Below are 17,792 nucleotides of genomic sequence, written 5' to 3'. Positions count from 1 at the left end.
AGTCTCAAGGGTGACCCCCTCTCAGACCCTGTTCCTAGGGTCACATGTCCAGAATCTCCAGAATGATCTACCTCCAAGATGAAGCATCTGATGTCACATGTCAACAGTCTCCAAGGTGACCCCGTCCTCAGAATCTGCACCTGTGGTTACATTTCTCCAGTCTCCAGGATGACCCCTAATCTCAGTATTTGTATTATGTGTCACATGTACATAGTCACCAGGGTAACCACTGCAGGCCTTTTTTCTGACATAACATTTCCACAGACTCCTGAAGAACTCCCTTTCCAGACTCTGAATCTGGGATCCTACCTTCAGGGTCTCGAGGGTGATGCCCTTCCCTGTCCCTTCACCTGGTGTCAAACATCCAGTCTCCCTGGTAACATCCACACCAAAGTCTGATATTGGGGACACAGATCCATAGTCTTCTGGGTCGCAACCCCTCCCAGATCATGCACCTGGTCTCACACATCCTCAGTCTCCAGGTTGACACCCCTCCCAGACACTGCAGCTGGGGTTACACGTCCACAGTCTCCAGGGTGAACCCACCTCACTGACTATTGTACCTCCAGTCACATGGCCTCAGTCTCCAGGGTGACCCCATATCTCAGACACTGTACTTGGGGTTACATACCAACGGTGGCCGGGATACCTCTCCCCAGACCCTGTACCTGGGGTCGCATTGGCACAGTCTCCAGGGCGACGCTAAATTCCCAACCCTGTACCTGGGGTCACAGATCACAGTCACCAGGCTTTCCCCACCCTCAAGAGCCTTTACCTGGGGTCACACGTCCACAGTCTCCAGGGTGACTCCCTCCCAGACCCTTCACCTGGCATCCTATGTCCACAGTCTCCTGTGTGATATCACTTCCCAGACTCTATACCTGTGGTCACAGATCCACAGTCTCCATGGTGATCCCCTTCCCAGATCCTGTAATTTGGATCTCATGTCCTCAGTCTCCAGGGTGACACCACCTCTCATACCCTGTACTTTGGTGACTTGTCCACAGTTTCCAGGATGACTCAAATGGTGCATGTGGAGTCACATGTCAACATTCTGCAAAGTGACCCCATTCCCTAACCCTGCACCTTAGTCACACAGCCACAGTCTCCAGAATGACCTCACTCCATACCCGGCACTTAGGGTCACACCTCCACCATCTCCATATTGACCCCCTCCTTGAACTTCTATCAGGTTTCACACATGCACCATCTCCACAGTGACCACCACCAGATCCTGTACCTGTGGTTAGGGTCCACAGTCTGCAGGGTGAGACCATTTTGTACCCTAAAGCTTGGTTCACCTAGCCAGTCTCCAGGGTCATCCCTGCCAAACCTGCACCTGGGGTCACATGTCCATACTCTCCATGGTGACATCCCCCAGGCCCTGTGCTGATGCTGCTGCTGCTGCTAAGTCATGCCAGTCGTGTCCAACTCTGCGACCCCATAGATGGCAGCCCACCAGGCTCCCCCATCCCTGGGATTCTCCAGGCAAGAACACTGGAGTGGGTTGCCATTTCCTTCTCCAAAGCATGAGAGTGAAAAGTGAAAGTGAAGTCACTCAGTCGTGTCTGACTCTTAGATACCCCATCGACTGCAGCCTACCAGGCTCCTCCATCCATGGGATTTTCCAGGCAAGAGTACTGGAATGGGCAATCCACTCCAGTGTCATATATCCGCCCAGACCCTGTACGTAGTGTCATATATCCACAGTTTCCTGGCTTACCCCACTTCCCATATCATGCACCTGGGATCACATGCTCACAGTCTGCAGGGTGACCCTGATCCCATTCCTGTACCTTGTGTCACAAGTCCACAGCCACCAGGATGGCCCCACCCTCAAGATCCCTTCCCTGGGGTCACATTCCTGTCTCCAGTGTGATCCCACCTCCCAGAAACTTTACCTGGGGATAAACGTCCACAGTTTTCAGGATGGTCCCAACTCCCTGAAACTGTACCTGGAGTCACTCTTCCATAGACATTGAGCCTGTTCCGTGCCCCTGGTCCACAGGGTTACACCCTCCAAGACCCTGTAATGTGGTTTACATGTCCACAGTCTCCTGTGTGTCATCACTTCCCAGAACCTTCACCTGCAGGCACACAAACAGAGGTTCCAGGTTGACTCCCTCATAGACCCTGCACTTGGAGCCTCATATTCACAGTCTCACAGGTGACTGATCCAAATCACTGTACCAGGGCTCACATAATCACAGTCTTCCAGATGCTGGACTATTGACCCCAGCACCCAGCGTCACATGTCCACAGATTCTAGCATGACCCCACATTCCAGACACTGTACCTTGGGACACATACCCACAGTCTCTAGGGTGAACACCCTCCTAGACACTGTACATGGTGTCACATGGACACATTCACCAACTCCCAAACCCTGTACCTAGGGTCACACGTAGATAGTCTCAGGGTGACCCCACTCGCCAGAACTTGCACCTGGGTTCATATGTCCACAGCACCCAGGGTAACACCACCTGTCAAACAATTGTACCAGGTTCAAACACCCACTGGTTCTAGGGTGACACCAATTCCAAGCCCGTGAACCTAGGATCACACATCCATGGTCTCCTGGGTGGCAACGCCTCCCAGATCATGCACCAGGTCTCACACCTCCGTAGTCTCCAGGGTGACTACACCTCATAGAATATTGTAATTCTGGTCACATTGCCCCAGTCTCCAGGGTGACCCCGTATCTCTAACCCTGTACCTGGGGTTACATGTACATGGTGGCCAGGAAGACACACCTCCTCAGACTCTGTACACGGGATCACATTGGCACAGTTGCCAGGGTGACCCCAACTTCCCCACCCTGTACCTGGGGTCACATGTCCAGAGTCTCCTGGATTTACCCACATTCAAGGGCTAGTAACTGGGATCACATGTCCACAGTCCTGAGGCTTTCCCCACCCACAAGTGCCTGTACCCGGGGTCACACGTCAACTGACTCCAGGGTGACTCCCTCCCAGACCGTTCACCTGGCATCCCATGCCCCCAGACTTTTGTGTGATGTCATTTCCCAGACTCTGCACATGTGCTAACAGATTCACAGGCTTCGTGGCGACCCCATTCCTGGTCTCTGTAACTTGGGTCACATGTCCGCAGTATGCGGTGTGACCCCACCTCTCATACTCTATACCTTTGGTGACTTGGCCACAGATTCCAGGGTAACCCTCCCCTGCCAGACCCTGTGCTTATTTACACACATCCACAATCTCCAGGATGTTCGTCCTCCCATACCCTGCACCTGGAGTCACATGTCAATAGTTTCCAGCATGAACCCCACTTCACCCACTGCACCTGGGCTCACATATCCACATCCTGCAGGGTTACACCCTTCCAGACCATTTCCCTGCCATTAAATGCCTGCAGTCCCCAGAGTGACCCCGTACCTCCCAGACACTGTACCTGAGGGAACATATACAGAGTTTCCTGGGTCACCCCCATCCCAGACCCTGTACCTGGGTTCAGATATCCTAGTGTCTTGGGGGACCCAGTTCAGACCTTGCATCTAGGGTCAAATATCCAGTATCTTGGATGACTTGCCTCCCCAATCAGTGCATCTGGGGTCATATGTCCACAATCTTCAAAGTGACCCCATCCCCTAGCCCTGCACCTTACTCACACATCCACAGTCTCCAGAGTGACCACATACCAGTACCTACACCTAAGGTCACATGTCCACTGTCTCACGGGTGACCTCTTCCCTGAACTTGTTCCACATTTCACACGATCACCATTGCCACAGTGACCACCAACAGATCGTGAACCTGTGGTCACAGTTCAACAGTCTGCCTGATGAGACCCATTTTGTACCCTGAACCTTGTGAACCTGCACCTGGGATCACAAGTCCATATTCTCCATGGTGTCATCCCCCAGACCCTGCACCTAGTGTCATATATACAGTCTCCTGGGCTTCCCCACTTCCCATACCATGCACCTGGGATCACACATCCACAGTATCCAGGGTGACCCCCCTCCTAAACCTGTACCTGGGTCACAAGTCCACTGTTTCGAGGGTAAGCCCCCCTCCCAGACTCTGCACTTGGGGTCACTTGTCGAGAGTCTCCAGGGTGACCCCAACTCCCAGAACTTGTACCTGGGGTCCCACTTCCATAGTCTCAGGATTACCACACGCCCAGACATTTAACATGGTGTCCCATGATCTTGGATGCCAGGGTTACCCCCTCCAAGACCCTGAAATGGGGTCACATGTTCACAGTCTCCAGAGTGTCGTCACTTCTCAGACCCTCCACCTGGAATCACACAAACACAGGTTCCAAGGTGACTCCCTCGCAGGCCCTGCACCTGGAGTCACGTATTCACAATCTCACCTTGGGGGATCCCATTCAGACCCTGGATCTAGGGTCACGTATCCAGTCTCCAAGCTGATTTGCCTCCCAAATGGTGCATCTGGGGTCACATGACCACAATCTCCAAAGTGAACGCATCCCCTAACCCTGCACCTAAGTCACACAGCAAATAGTTTCCAGAGTGACCTCAGCCCAGACCCTGAAACGAGGGTCACATGTCCACAGTCTTGGAGGGTGACCCCCTCTGTGAACTTGTACTAGGTTTCATACGTCCACCATCTCCACAGTGACTACCACCAGATCCTGTACCTGTGGTTATAGACCCACAGTCTGCAGGGTGAAACCCTTTTCCTACCCTGAACTTTGGGTCACACGACCACAGTCTCCAGGGTGACCCCACCCAAACCTGCACCTGGGGTCACATGTCCACACTTTCCATGGTGACATACCTGAGACCCTGTACCTACTGTCATATATCCACAATCTCCTGGGTTACCACACTTCCCATACCATACACCTGTGGTCACATGTCCACAGTCTCGAGGGTGGCCCCCTATATAACCTGTACCTGGTGTCACAAGTCCACAGCCTGCAGGTGACCCCACACTCAAGATCCTGTACCTGGGGTCACAAGTCCACTTTTTCCATGGTGAGTCTACCTCCCAGACCCTGCATTTGGGGTCACATGTCCAGAGTCTCCAGGGTGACCCCACCTCCCAGAAACCAAACCTCGGGTGAAATGTCCACAATATTCAGGATGGCACCAACTCCCAGAACCTGTACCTGGGGTCACACTTCCATACTCTCAGGGTATCCCCACCTCCCAGACATATAACCTTGCATCCCATGACCCTGGCCACAAGGGTTACCCCCTCCAAGACCCTGTAATAGAGGTCACATGTCCACAGCCTCCTGTTTGTCAAAACTTTGTAGACCTCACCTGGAGTCACACAAACACAGGTTCCATGGTGACTCCCTCGCAGACCCTGCACCTGGAATCACATATTCACAGGCTCCAGGGTGACCCCCTCGGAAATCCTGTACCTGAGATCACATATCTACAGTCTCCAGGGTGAATCCCATCCCCACACAATGTCTGAGCGGAATCATCCAGTCTCCCATGAGACCCCAATGTCAAGAACTTATCCCTTGTGCTGGAAGTCTACATTCTCCAGGGTGACATTATCTCCCACACCCTGCACCTTGGGTAACATATTCACAGTCTCCAAGGTGACCTTACCTCCCAGACCCTTTACCTGGGGTCACATGTGCAAATTATCCAGGATTCCCGCCACTCCAACACCCTGCACCTGGGTCAAAAGCCCACAGTCTCAAGGGTGACCCCCTATCCGACCATGTTCCTAGGGTACATGGCCAGAATCTCCAGGATGAACTTGAAAGGTATTGCTGAACCACGCAAAGACACTGGGATTCTTGGCCTCCAGAGGAGAAGAATTCAATTTGGGGCCAGAGACGAGGCTTGATTGCTTAGAGCTTTTGTGTAATAAAGTTTTATTAAAGTATAAGGGAGATAGAGAAAGCTTCTGACATAGGCATCAGAAGGGGGCAGAAAGAGTAGCCCCTTGCAAGTGTTAGCAATGGAATTATATGGCTCAGATGGTAAAGCATCTGTCTGCAATGCTGGAGACCCAGGTTAGATCCCTGGGTCAGGAAGATCTCCTGGAGAAGGAAATGGCCACCCACTCCAGTACATTTGCCTGGAAAATCCCATGGACAGAGGAGCCTGGTAGGCTACAGTCCATGGGGCCACAAAGAGTTGGACATGACTGAGCAACTTTACTTTATTTTTAATTAGTTATTCAGATCAGTTCAGTTCCGTTCAGTCGCTCAGTCATGTCTGACTCTTTGGGACCCCATGAATCACAGCACGCCAAGCTTCCCTGTCAGTCACCAACTCCTGGAGTTTACTTGAACTCATGTACATCAAGTCGGTGATGCCATCCAGCGATCTCATCCTCTGTCATCTCCTTTTCCTCCTGTCCGCAATCCCTCACAGCATCAGGGTTTTTTCCAATGAGTCAACTCTTCACATCAGGTGGCCAAATTATTGGAGTTTCAGCTTCAGAATCAGTCGTTCCAATGAACACCCAGGACTGATCGCCTTTAGGATGGACTGGTTGGATCTCCTTGCAGTCCAAGGGACTCTCAAGAGTCTTCTCCAACACCACAGTTCAAAAGCATAAACTCTTCGGTGCTCAACTTTCTTCACAGTCCAATTCTCACATCCATACATGACCACTGGAAAAACCATATCCTTGACCAGATGGACCTTTATTGGCACAGTAGTGTGTCTGCTTTTTAATATGCTATCTAGGTTGATCAAAACTTTCCTTCCAAGGAGTAAGTGTCTTTTAATTTCATGGCTGCAATCACCATTTGCAGTGATTTTGGAGCCCAAAAAGATAAAGTCTGACACTGTTTCCACTGTCTCCCCATCGATTTCCCATGGAGTGATGGGACCTGATGCCATGATCTTAGTTTTCTGAATGTTGAGCTGTAAGCCAACTTTTTCACTCTCCTCTTTTACTTTCATCAAGAGGCTTTTTAGTTCTTCATTTTCTGCCATAAGGGTGGTGTCATCTGCATGTCTGAGGTTATTGATATATTTCTCCTGGCAATCTTAATTGCAGCTTGTGCTTCTTCCAGCCCAGCATTTCTCATGATGTACTCGGCATATAAGTTAAATAAGCAGGGTGACAAGGTACAGTCTTGACGTACTCCTTTTCCTATTTGGAACCAGTCTGTTGTTCCATGTCCAGTTCTAACTGTTGCTTCCTGACCTGCATATAGGTTTCTCAAGAGGCAGGTCAGGTGGTCTGGTATTCCCATCTCCTTCAGAATTTTCCACAGTTAATTGTGATCCACACAGTCAAAGTCTTTGGCATAGTCAATAAAGCAGAAATAGATGTTTTTTTTTTTTTTCTGGAACTCTCTTGCTTTTTCGATGATCCAGCAGATATTGGCAATTTGATCTCTGGTTCCTCTGCCTTTTCTAAAGCCAGCTTGAACATCTGGAAGTTCACAGTTCACGTATTGCTGAAGCCTGGCTTGGAGAATTTTGAGCATTACTTTACTAGCGTGTGAGATGAGCATAATTGTGTGGTATTTTGAGCATTCTTTGGGATTACCTTTCTTTCTAATTGGAATGAAAACTGACCTTTTCCAGTCCTGTGGCCACTGCTGAGTTTTCCAAATTTGCTGGCATTATGAGTGCAGCACTTTCACAGCATCATCTTTCAGTACTTGAAATACTTCAACTGGAATTCCATCACCTCCACTAGCTTTGTTCTTAGCGATGCTTTCTAATTCCCACTTGACTTCACACTCCAGGTTCTCTGGCTCTAGGCGAGTGATCACACCATTGGGATTATCTGGGCCATGAAGATCTTTTTGTACAGTTCTTCTGTGTATTCTTGCCACCTCTTCTTAATATCTTCTGCTTCTGTTAGGTCCATAGCATTTTTATCCTTTATCAAACCCATTTTTGCATGAAATGTTCCCTTGGTATCTCTAATTTTCTTGAAGAGATCTCTAGTCTTTCCCATTCTGTTCTTTTCCTCTATTTCTTTGCATTGATCTCTGAGGATGGCTTTCTTATCTCTCCTTGCTATTCTTTGGAACTCTGCATTCAAATGGGAATATGTTTCCTTTTCTCCTTTGCTTTTTGCTTCTCTTCTTTTCACAGCTATTTGTAAGGCCTCCTCAGACAACCATTTTGACTACTTGCATTTCTATTCCATGGGGATAGTCTTGATCCCTGTCTCCTGTACAATGTCACAAACCTCCATCCATAGTTCATCAGGCACTCTGTCTATCGGATCGAGTCCCTTAAATCTATTTCTCACTTCCATAAGGGATTTGATTTAGGTCATACTTGAATGGTCTAGTGGTTTTCCCCACTTTCTTCAATTTAAGTCAGAATTTGGCAATAAGGAGTTCATGATCTGAGACACAGTCCGTTCCCAGTCTTGTTTTTGCTGACTGTATAGAGCTTTTCCATCTTTGGTTGCAAAGAATATAATCAATTTGATTTTAGTGTTGACCATCTGGTGGTATCCATGTGTAGATTCTTCTCTTGTGTTGTTGGAAGAGGGCATTTGCTATGACCAGTGTGTTCTCTTGGCAAAACTCTATTAGCCTTTGTGCTGCTTCATTCTGTACTCCAAGGCCAAATTTGCCTTTGAGTTACTCCAGGTGTTTCTTGACATCCTACTTTTGCATCCCAGTCCCCTATAATGAAAAGGACGTCTTTTTTGGATGTTAGTTCTAAAAGGTCTTGTAGGTCTGCATAAAACTGTTCAACTTCAGCTTCTGCAGCATTACTGGTTGGGGTATAGGCTTGGATTACCGTGATATTGAATGGTTTGCCTTGGAAACGAACAGAGATCATTCTGTCTTTTTTGAGATTGCATCCAAGTACTGCATTTCAGACTCTTTTGTTGACCATGATGGCTATCCATTTCTTCTAAGCGATTCCGGCCCACAGTAGTAGATATAATGGTCATCTGAGTTAAATTCACCCATTTTAGTCCATTTTAGTTCACTGGTTCCTAGATTGTCAACATTCACTCTTGCCACCTCCTGTTTGACCACTTCCAATTTGCCTTGATTCATGGACCTAACATTCCAGGTTCCTATGCAATATTGCTCTTTACAGCATCGGACCTTGCTTCTATCACCAGTCACATCCACAACTGAGTGTTGTTTTTGCTTTGGCTCTATCTCTTCATTCTTTCTGGAGTTATTTCTCCACTGAACTCCAGTAGCATATTGGGCACCTGCCGACCTGGGGAGTTCCTCTTTCAGTATCCTATCATTTTGCCTTTTCATACTGTTCATGGGGTTCTCGAGGCAAGAATATTGAAGAGTTTTGCCATTCCCTTCTCCAGTGGACCACATTCTGTCAGACCTCTCCACCATGACCCTTCCGTCTTGGGTGGCCCCACACAGCATGGCTTAGTTTCATTGAGTTAGACAAGGTTATGGTCCATGTGATCAGATTGGCTAGTTTCCTGTGATTATGGTTTCAGTGTGCCTGCCCTTTGATGCTCTCTTGCAACACGTCCAAGGTAATTAGTTATTACAGTGAATCAAAAGAATGTCTGGAGGTTGTAAAGACCTTGCTAGACCTACTCCCATAATTTACACCTTAAGATAACAGGATTAGCCCAAAGGTTTTCTTCCAGAGACTGTCCTCAAGCAGGATACATTATTGTTATATAATCCTAAGGAATGTAGAGGGACAAAAAAAGTTTGTCCTTTCTTCCTCCTTGAGAATTCCAGACCCCTCTCTCCTTGGGGACCCCTGGATTTCTTATCAATCTGCCGAGGAATTGACTTTCTCATTTCCCCCTTTTGTTTAAGTAGGATTATGTTGCCAAGGGAAAGGGGCGTTGTTTTCATTTCATAAATACTTCCTGCTGTCTAGGGGCATGGTCCCTAAATTGTTAAGGCAACATATTCTCCTAACCCTAATAATGAGGGTCTCTGATCCAGGGGCCCCAAGTAATGGTTGGAGGAGGCTGTGGCACTCATAGGAGCTTGGACAACCATTTGTAACTTAAAAGCTTTTAGACGGTTAGAAAACCCCATTATACAGTTACAGATGTAAGGCAAAATAGTCATTAAACCAAGTTAAAATCAAAATGAAAAGTCACATTATGCCCATAGTTACATCAGTCCATCTTAGTGTTCTTTAGATGTCATCAGTTTAAGAAGAGGCATCACATGTGATTGTTGTTGAAGGTATTTGCAGACTTGGAGAAAGTCCTTTCCTTGAAGTGGAGATGTCCACCATGGGAAGCCTTCCACTGATGAAAAGGGGAGCTCTCCACAGACCCAGAAGTTAGACTGATTGTGAAATGCTGTGGAGGAGTGAGCCCAAGCATTGTCTTGAGGTTCAAAGGGCAGACTCAGGATTTTTGGAGTCAGCATAAGTAGGCTTACATAGATTATCACGCCCATCTGAAAAGTACAAAGCCAGAGCATAGAAAGTAAAGACATAAAATGAAGTCACTTAGTTCTGGTCAGGGTGCCACTTCTTAACTCGAGTGTGATGTACCCACAAATCAATTCCTGGCACTTTGACAGCTGTGGGAGAAGAAAGAATAACCTGGTAAGGGCCTTCCCAGAGGGGCTCAAGGGATGGGCCCCCAGACCCCAATGTTTTTATGAGGACCTCGGTTCCTGGCTCAAATAGAGGCTTGCTTGACTCAAGCTGGGTCAGGAGTCAACTCCCAGAGTTCTGTTAATGACTGTTGAAAAGCTGAGAGCTGAGTTACATAATTAGTTAAGTCCAAGGCTTCAAGGTCTATAACAATGTCTATGCAGAAGAAAGGCTTTCCACAAATTCATTCAAAAGGGGACAGTCCCTCCTCATTAAAGCTATGAGTAGGTCTTTAAATCAATTGTCCTGTGTCTCGAGTTAATTTATGCAGATGTCTTTTGATAATGTCATTAGCTTTTTCAAACTTCCCTGAGGATTGGGGTTTACAGGAACAGTGTAAGTGATATTTTATTCCTAGAGCTTTAGACACCCCCTGAGTTACAGCAGCATCAAAGGCAGAACCATTGTCACTCTGAAAGCTCCATGGCAATCCAACCTGGGGATAATTTCATGGATTAAAATCTTTATAACCTCCTTATCTTTATAACCTCTCGACGCGAGATGAGGCCCGATTCCCCTGCATTGTGTGCAGAGCAATTCCATGTTCCACATCAAACACGAAAGGGGCCTTGACTTACTTGATGGAACTCCAGAGAGTCCCCAAGAACACTGTCACAAGTCTAGAGGGACCCTGAGGTCACCGCAGCAAAAGGAAAGAGCTCCGTGTACCCCAAATCAACTCGAGATGAGGCCAGATTCCCCTGCATTGGCTCCAGAGAAATCGCCCTTCCACATCAAAAAAGACAAGTGGCTTGACTTCCTTTAGATATCTCCAGAGATTCCCCAAGAACACCGTCCCAAGTCGAGACGAACACCAATTTCAGAACAGCAACTCGAGAAAAGCTCCATTGACCCAAATCATCTCGAGATGAGAGCTGATTCCCTGGCTTCAACTCAAGAGGAATGCCAACTTTCCACAAGCACCTGAAGAGGAGGCTTCTCTCAGCCATAGGTATGTGAGAGGGACCCTGAGTTTGCTGCCTCAAGTGGAATGGACACCGAGATGCCCTGACGTCAAATAAGGCCGGAATTCCCTGAAGTGACTTGAATGCAGGCTCGTCTTTCATCTCACAAGATGAAGGGATCTCTGAATCCCCAGTGGAGACCCTAGAGAAAGCCCTAGTTCCCCGCCTCATCTCGACAGGAGACCTCACGTCCCATTGATAACTCGAGAGGCACGCAGAGTTCAGTGCTTCAAAAGGAGATGATGCCTGACTCCTCTTGAAAATTGATAGGAATCCCAATATCCCTGTGGTAACCTGAAAGGGACCCTGGGTTTGCCGCCTCACCTCGAGAGGCATCCCTATTGCCCTGCCAAGCCTTGAGGAGAATCCTGATGTGTCCCTCGCAATTAGACAGGAGTCCTGACGTCGCTGATCCAACAACAGTTTGGAAGGGCCATTCCCGCCATAATTTGGGAATATACCCCAGGTTCCCACCGCAACACCAGAAAAACCATGAGACTTCTGCCTCCCCGCGAGATGAGGCCCGATTACACTGCATTGCATGCAGAGCAAGTCCGTGTTCCCCATCAAACACGAAGGGAGCCTTGACTTCCTTGATGGAACTCCAGAGAGTCCCCAAGAACACTGTCACAAGTCTAGAGGGACCCTGAGGTCCCCGCAGCAACACAATAGCGCTCCGTGTACCCCAGATCAACTCGAGATGAGGCCAGATTCCCCTGCATTGGCTCAAGAGCCATCCCACATTCCCCATCAAACATGACAAGTGCCTTGACTTCCTTTAGGCAACTCCAGAGAGTCCCCGAGAACACCGTGCCAAGTCTAAATGAACAACAAGTTCAGCACAGCATCTCAAGAAAAGCTCCTGGTACCCCAAATCATCTCGAGATGAGAACTGATTCCCCAGCTTCACCTCAAGATGAATACCAACTTTCCACAAGCACCTCAGGAGGACGCTTCTCTCAGTTATAGGTATGAGATAGACCCTGAATTTACTGCCTGAAGTGGAATGGACACCGAGATACCCTACTCGAAATAACGTCGGATTTCCCTGCAGTGACTTGAATGCAGGCTCGTCTTTCATCTCATAAGATGAAGGGATATCTGAATCCCTGCGGAGGCCCTAGAAAAAGCCATAGTTCCCCGCCTCATCTCGACAGGAGGCCTCAAATCCCTTTGATAACTCGAGAGGGAAGCGGAGATCAATGCTTCAAAAGGAGACGTTGCCTGACTCCTCTTGAAAATTGATAGGAATCCCAATATCCCTGTGGCAACCTGAAAGGGACCCTGGGTTTGCCGCCTCACCTCGAGAGGCGTCCCTATTGCCCTGCCAAGCCTCGAGGAGAATCCCGATGTGTCCCTCGCAATTAGACAGGAGTCCTGATGTCGCTGATCCAACACGAGTTTGGAAGGGCCATTCCCGCCGTAACTTGGAAAGATACCCCAGGTTCCCGCCGCAACACCAGAAAAACCATGAGACTTCTGCCTCCCCATGAGATGAGGCCCGATTACCCTGCATTGCGTGCAGAGCAAGTTCGTGTTCCCCATCAAACCTGAAAGGAGCCTTGACTTCCTTGATGGAACTCCAGAGAGTCCCCAAGAACACTCTCACAAGTCTAAAGGGACCCTGAGGTCCCCGCACCAACACTAAAGAGCTCCGTGTACTCCAAATCAAATCAAGATGAGGCCCGATTCCCCTGAATTGGCTCCAGAGCCATCACACGTTCCACATCAAGCACGACAAGTGGCTTGACTTCCTTTAGACAACTCCAGAGATTCTACAAGAACACCGTACCAAGTCCAGAGGAACACCAAATTCTGCACAGCAACTCGAGAAAAGCTGCATGTATCCCAAATCATCTTGAAATGAGAGCTGATTCCCTGGATTCGACTCAAGGGGAATGCAAACTTTCCACAAGCACCTCAAGAGGAGGCTTCTCTCAGCTATAAGTATCTGAGTGGGACCCTGAATTTGTTGCCTGAAGTGGAATGGACACCGAGATGCCCTGACTCGATATAAGGCCGGATTTCCATCCAGTGACTTGAATGCAGGCTCGTCTTTCATCTCCCAAGAAGAAGGGATGTCTGAATCCCTTGTGGAGACCCTAAAGAAAGCCCTAGTTCCCTGCCTCATCTCGACAGGTGGCCGCACATCCTTTGACAACTTGAGAGATGCGTGGAGTTCAAGGCTACAAAAGGAGACAAAGCCTGACTCCCCGTGAATATTGATAGGAATCCCAATATTCCTGTGGCAACTGGGAAGGGAGCCTGGGTCTCCGACCTCACCTCAAGAGGCGTCCCTATTGCCCTGCCAAACCTAGAGGAGAATCCCGAGGTGTCCCTCCCAACTAGACAGGAGTTCTGAAGTCGCTGAACCAACACGAGTTTTGAAGGGCCATCCTCGCCGTAACACGAGAACATACCCCAGATTCCCGCTGCAACTCAAGAAAAACCATGAGACTTCCCCATCGCTGCGAGAAGAAGCCCGATTGCAATGCTGCATGCAGGGCAAGTCCATGTTACTCATGAAACACGAAAGGAGCCTTGACTTCCTTGATTGAACTCCAGAGAGTCCCCAAGAACACTGTCACACGTCTAGAGGGACCCTGAGGTCCCCTCAGCAACACGAAACAGCTCCATGTATCCCAAATCAACTCGAGATGAGGCCCGATTCCCCTGCATTGGCTCCAGAACCATCCCACATTCCCCATCAAACAAGACAAGTGGATTGACTTCCTTTAGGCAACTCCAGAGATTCCCCAAGAACACCGTCCCAAGTGTACAGAACACCAAGTCCAGCACAGCAACTCGAGAAAAGTTCTGTGTACCCCAAATCATCTCTAGATGAGAGCTGATTCCCTGGGTTTGACTCAAGAGGAATGCCAACTTTACACAAGCACCTCAAGAGGAGGCTTCTCTCAGCTATAGGTATGGGAGAGGGACCCTTAGTTTGCTGCCTCAAGTGTAATGGACACCGAGATGCCCTGACTCGAAATAAGGCCGGATTTCCCTGCAGTGACTTGAATGCAGGCTCGTCTTTCATCTCACAAGATGAAGGGATGTCTGAAACTCCTATGGAGACCCTAGAGAAAGCCCTAGTTCCCCGCCTCATCTCGACTGGAAGCCTCACATCCCTTTGACATCTCGAAAGGAATGCAGAGTTCAATGCTTCAAAAGGAGACGATGTCTGACTCCTCTTGAAAATTGATAGGAAACCCAATATCCCTGGGGCAACTGTAAAGGGACACTGGGTCTCCCGCCTCACCTTAAGTGTCGTCCCTATTGCCCTGGCAAGCCTCGAGGAGAATCACGAGGTGTCCCATGCAACTAGACAGGAGTCTTGACGTAGCTGAACAAACACGAGTTTTGCAGGGCCATCCCAGTCATAATTCGAGAATATAGCCCAGGTTCCCGCCGCAACTCTGAAAAACCATGAGGCTTCCCACTCGCTGCAAGATGAGGCTGGATTCCCCTGCATTGCATGCAGAGCAATTCTGTGTACCACATCAAACACGAAGGGGATAGACTTCCTTGATAGAAATCGAGAGAGGCCCCAAGAACACTGTCACATGTCTACAGGGACACTGATGTCGCCAAGCAACACGAAACAGTGCCGTGTACCCCAATTCAACTCGAGATCAGGCTCGAACACCCTGTATTGGCTCCAGAACCATCCCACGTTCCCAGCAAATAGGACAAGTGGCTTTACTTCCTTTAGGCAACTCCAGAGATTGCCTGAGAAGAGCGTCCCAAGTCTAGAGGAACACCAAGATCAGCACAGCAACTCGAGAAAAGCTCCTTGTACCCCAAAGCATCTCGAGATGAGAGCTGATTCCCTGGCTTCGACTCAACAGAAATACCAACTTTCCACAAACACCTCACGAGGATGCTTCTCTCAGCTATAGGTATGTGAGAGGGACCCTGAGTTTGCTGCCTCAAGTGGAATGGACACCGAGATGCCCTGACTCGAAATAAGGCCGGATTTCCCTGCAGTGACTTGAATGCAGGCTCATCCTTCAACTGACACGATGAAGGGATGTCTGAATCCCTTGTGTAGGCCCTAGAGAAAGCCCTAGGTCTATGCCTCATCTCGACAGGAGGCCTCACATCCCTTTGACAACTCAAGAGGAATGTGGAGTTCAATGCATCAAAAGGTGACGATGCCTGACTCCTCTTAAAAATTGATAGGAATCCCAATATCCCTGTGGCAACTGGAAAGTGACCCTGGGTCTTACGCCTCATCTCAAGAGGCCTCCCTATTTCCCTGCCAAGCATCCTGGAGAATCACAAGGTGTCCCTCGCAACTAGACAGGAGTCCTGTCGTCGCTGAACAAACACGAGTTTTGAAGGGCCATCCTTGTCGAAACTCGAGAATATACCCCAGGTTCCCGCCACAATTCGAGAAAAACCATGAGACTACCCCCTTGCCGGGAGTTGAGGTTCGATTGCCCTGCATTGCGAGCAGAACAATTCCGTGTTCCACATCAAACATGATAGGAGCCTTGACTTCCTTGATGGAACTCCAGAGAGTCCCCAAGAACACTGTCACAAGTCTAGAGGGACCCTGAGGTCACTGCAACAAATGTAAAAGCTCCGTGTACCCCAAATCACTCGAGATGAGGCCCGATTCCCCTGCATTGGCTCCAGAGCCATCTGGCATTACCCATTTCGAACACGGAAAGTGGCTTGACTTCCTTTACGCAACTCCAGAGATTCCCCGAGAACACCGTGCCATGTCTAGAGGAACACCAAGTTCAGCACAGCAACTCGAGTAAAGCTCTGTGTACCCCAAATCATTTCTAGATGAGAGCTGATTCCCTGGCTTCGAATCAAGAGGAATGCTAACTTTCCACAGGCACCTCAACAGGAGGCTTCTCTCAGCTATAGATATGGGAGAGGGACCCTGAGTTTGCTGCCTCAATTGGAATGGACACCGAGATGTCCTGATTCGAAATAAGGCTAGATTTCCCTTCAGTGACTTGAATGCAGGCTCGTCTTTCATCTCACAAGATGAAGGGATGTCTGAATCCCCTGTGGAGACCCTAGAGAAAGCCCTATTTCCCGGCCTCATCACGACAGGAGGCCTCACATCTATTGCCAACTCGAGAGTAACGCGGAGTTCAGTGCTTCAAAAGGAGACGATGATTAACTCCTCTTGAATATTGATAGGAATCCCAATATGCCTGTGGCAACTGGAAAGGGACCCTGGGTCTCCCGACTCACCTCGAGAGGCGTCCCTATTGCCCTGCCAAGTCTCGAGGACTATCCCGAGGTGTCCCTCGCAACTAGACAGGAGTCCTGACGTCACTGAACAAACACGAGTTTCGAAGGGCCATCCCCATCGTAACTCGAGAATATACCCCGGTTGCTGCCACAACTCGAGGAAAACCATGAGCCTTCCCCTGCGCCGCGAGGTGAGGTCCGATTCCCCTGCATTGTGTGCAGAGCAATTCCATGTTCCACATCAGACACAATAGGAGCCTTCACTTCCTTGATGGACCTCCAGAGAGTCCCCAAGAACACTGTCACAAGTCTAGAGGGACCCTGAGGTCACCGCAGCACACGAAAGTACTCCGTTACTCCAAATCAACTCGAGATGAGAGCTGATTAACTGGCTTTGACTCAAGAGGAATGCCAACTATCCAAAAGCCCCTCAAGAGGAGGCTTCTCTCAGCTGTATGTATGTGAGTGACCTTGAGTTTGCTGCATCAAGTGGAATGGACACCGAGATGCCCTGATTTGAAATAAGGCCGGATTGCCCTGCAGTTACTTTTATGCAGGCAGGTCTTTAATCTCCCAAGATGAAGCGATGTCTGAATCCCCTGTGGAGACCCTAGAGAATGCCCTAGTTCCCCGCCTCATCTCGACAGGAGGCCTCACATCCCTTTTACAACACGAGAGGAATGCGGAGTTCAATGCTTCAAAAGGAGACGATGCCAGACTCCTCTTGAAAATTGATAGGAATCCCAATATCACTGTTGCAATTCGAAAGTGACCCTGGGTCTCCCAACTCACCTCGAGAGGCGTCCCTATTGCCCTGCCAATCCTCGAGGAGAATCCCAAGGTGTCCCTCGCAACTAGACAGGAGTCCTGACGTTGCTGAACAAACACAAGTTTTGAAGGGCCATCCCTGTCGTATCTTGAGAATATACCCGAGGTACCAGCCTGAACTCAAGAGAAACCATGAGCCTTTCCCCAAGCCGCGAGATGAGGCCCGATTCCTCTGCATTGCATGTAGAGCAATTCCATGTTTCCCATCAAACAAGAAAGGAGGCTTGACTTCCTTGATGGAACTCCAGAGAGTCCCAAAGAACACTGTCATA

At 49.0% G+C, this 17,792-nt stretch overlaps 1 long non-coding RNA gene across 1 annotated transcript in view; it reads right to left on the bottom strand.

The window, feature by feature from the left end:
* Window positions 1-10,102: 10,102 nt before the first annotated feature.
* The window catches only part of LOC122698862, a 126,248-nt gene continuing 118,558 nt past the window's right edge, over window positions 10,103-17,792 (bottom strand). The window contains exon 4 of the long non-coding RNA XR_006342443.1: window positions 10,103-10,305. This is a non-coding gene — a long non-coding RNA (uncharacterized LOC122698862). The remainder of the gene's footprint in view (window positions 10,306-17,792) is intronic.

This window comes from Cervus elaphus, chromosome 8 (genome assembly GCF_910594005.1).
Source record: "Cervus elaphus chromosome 8, mCerEla1.1, whole genome shotgun sequence".
Taxonomy (NCBI): Eukaryota; Metazoa; Chordata; class Mammalia; order Artiodactyla; family Cervidae; genus Cervus; species Cervus elaphus.
The sequence above is the reverse complement of the archived record's forward strand: the minus strand, read 5'-3'. Positions and strand labels throughout refer to the sequence as shown.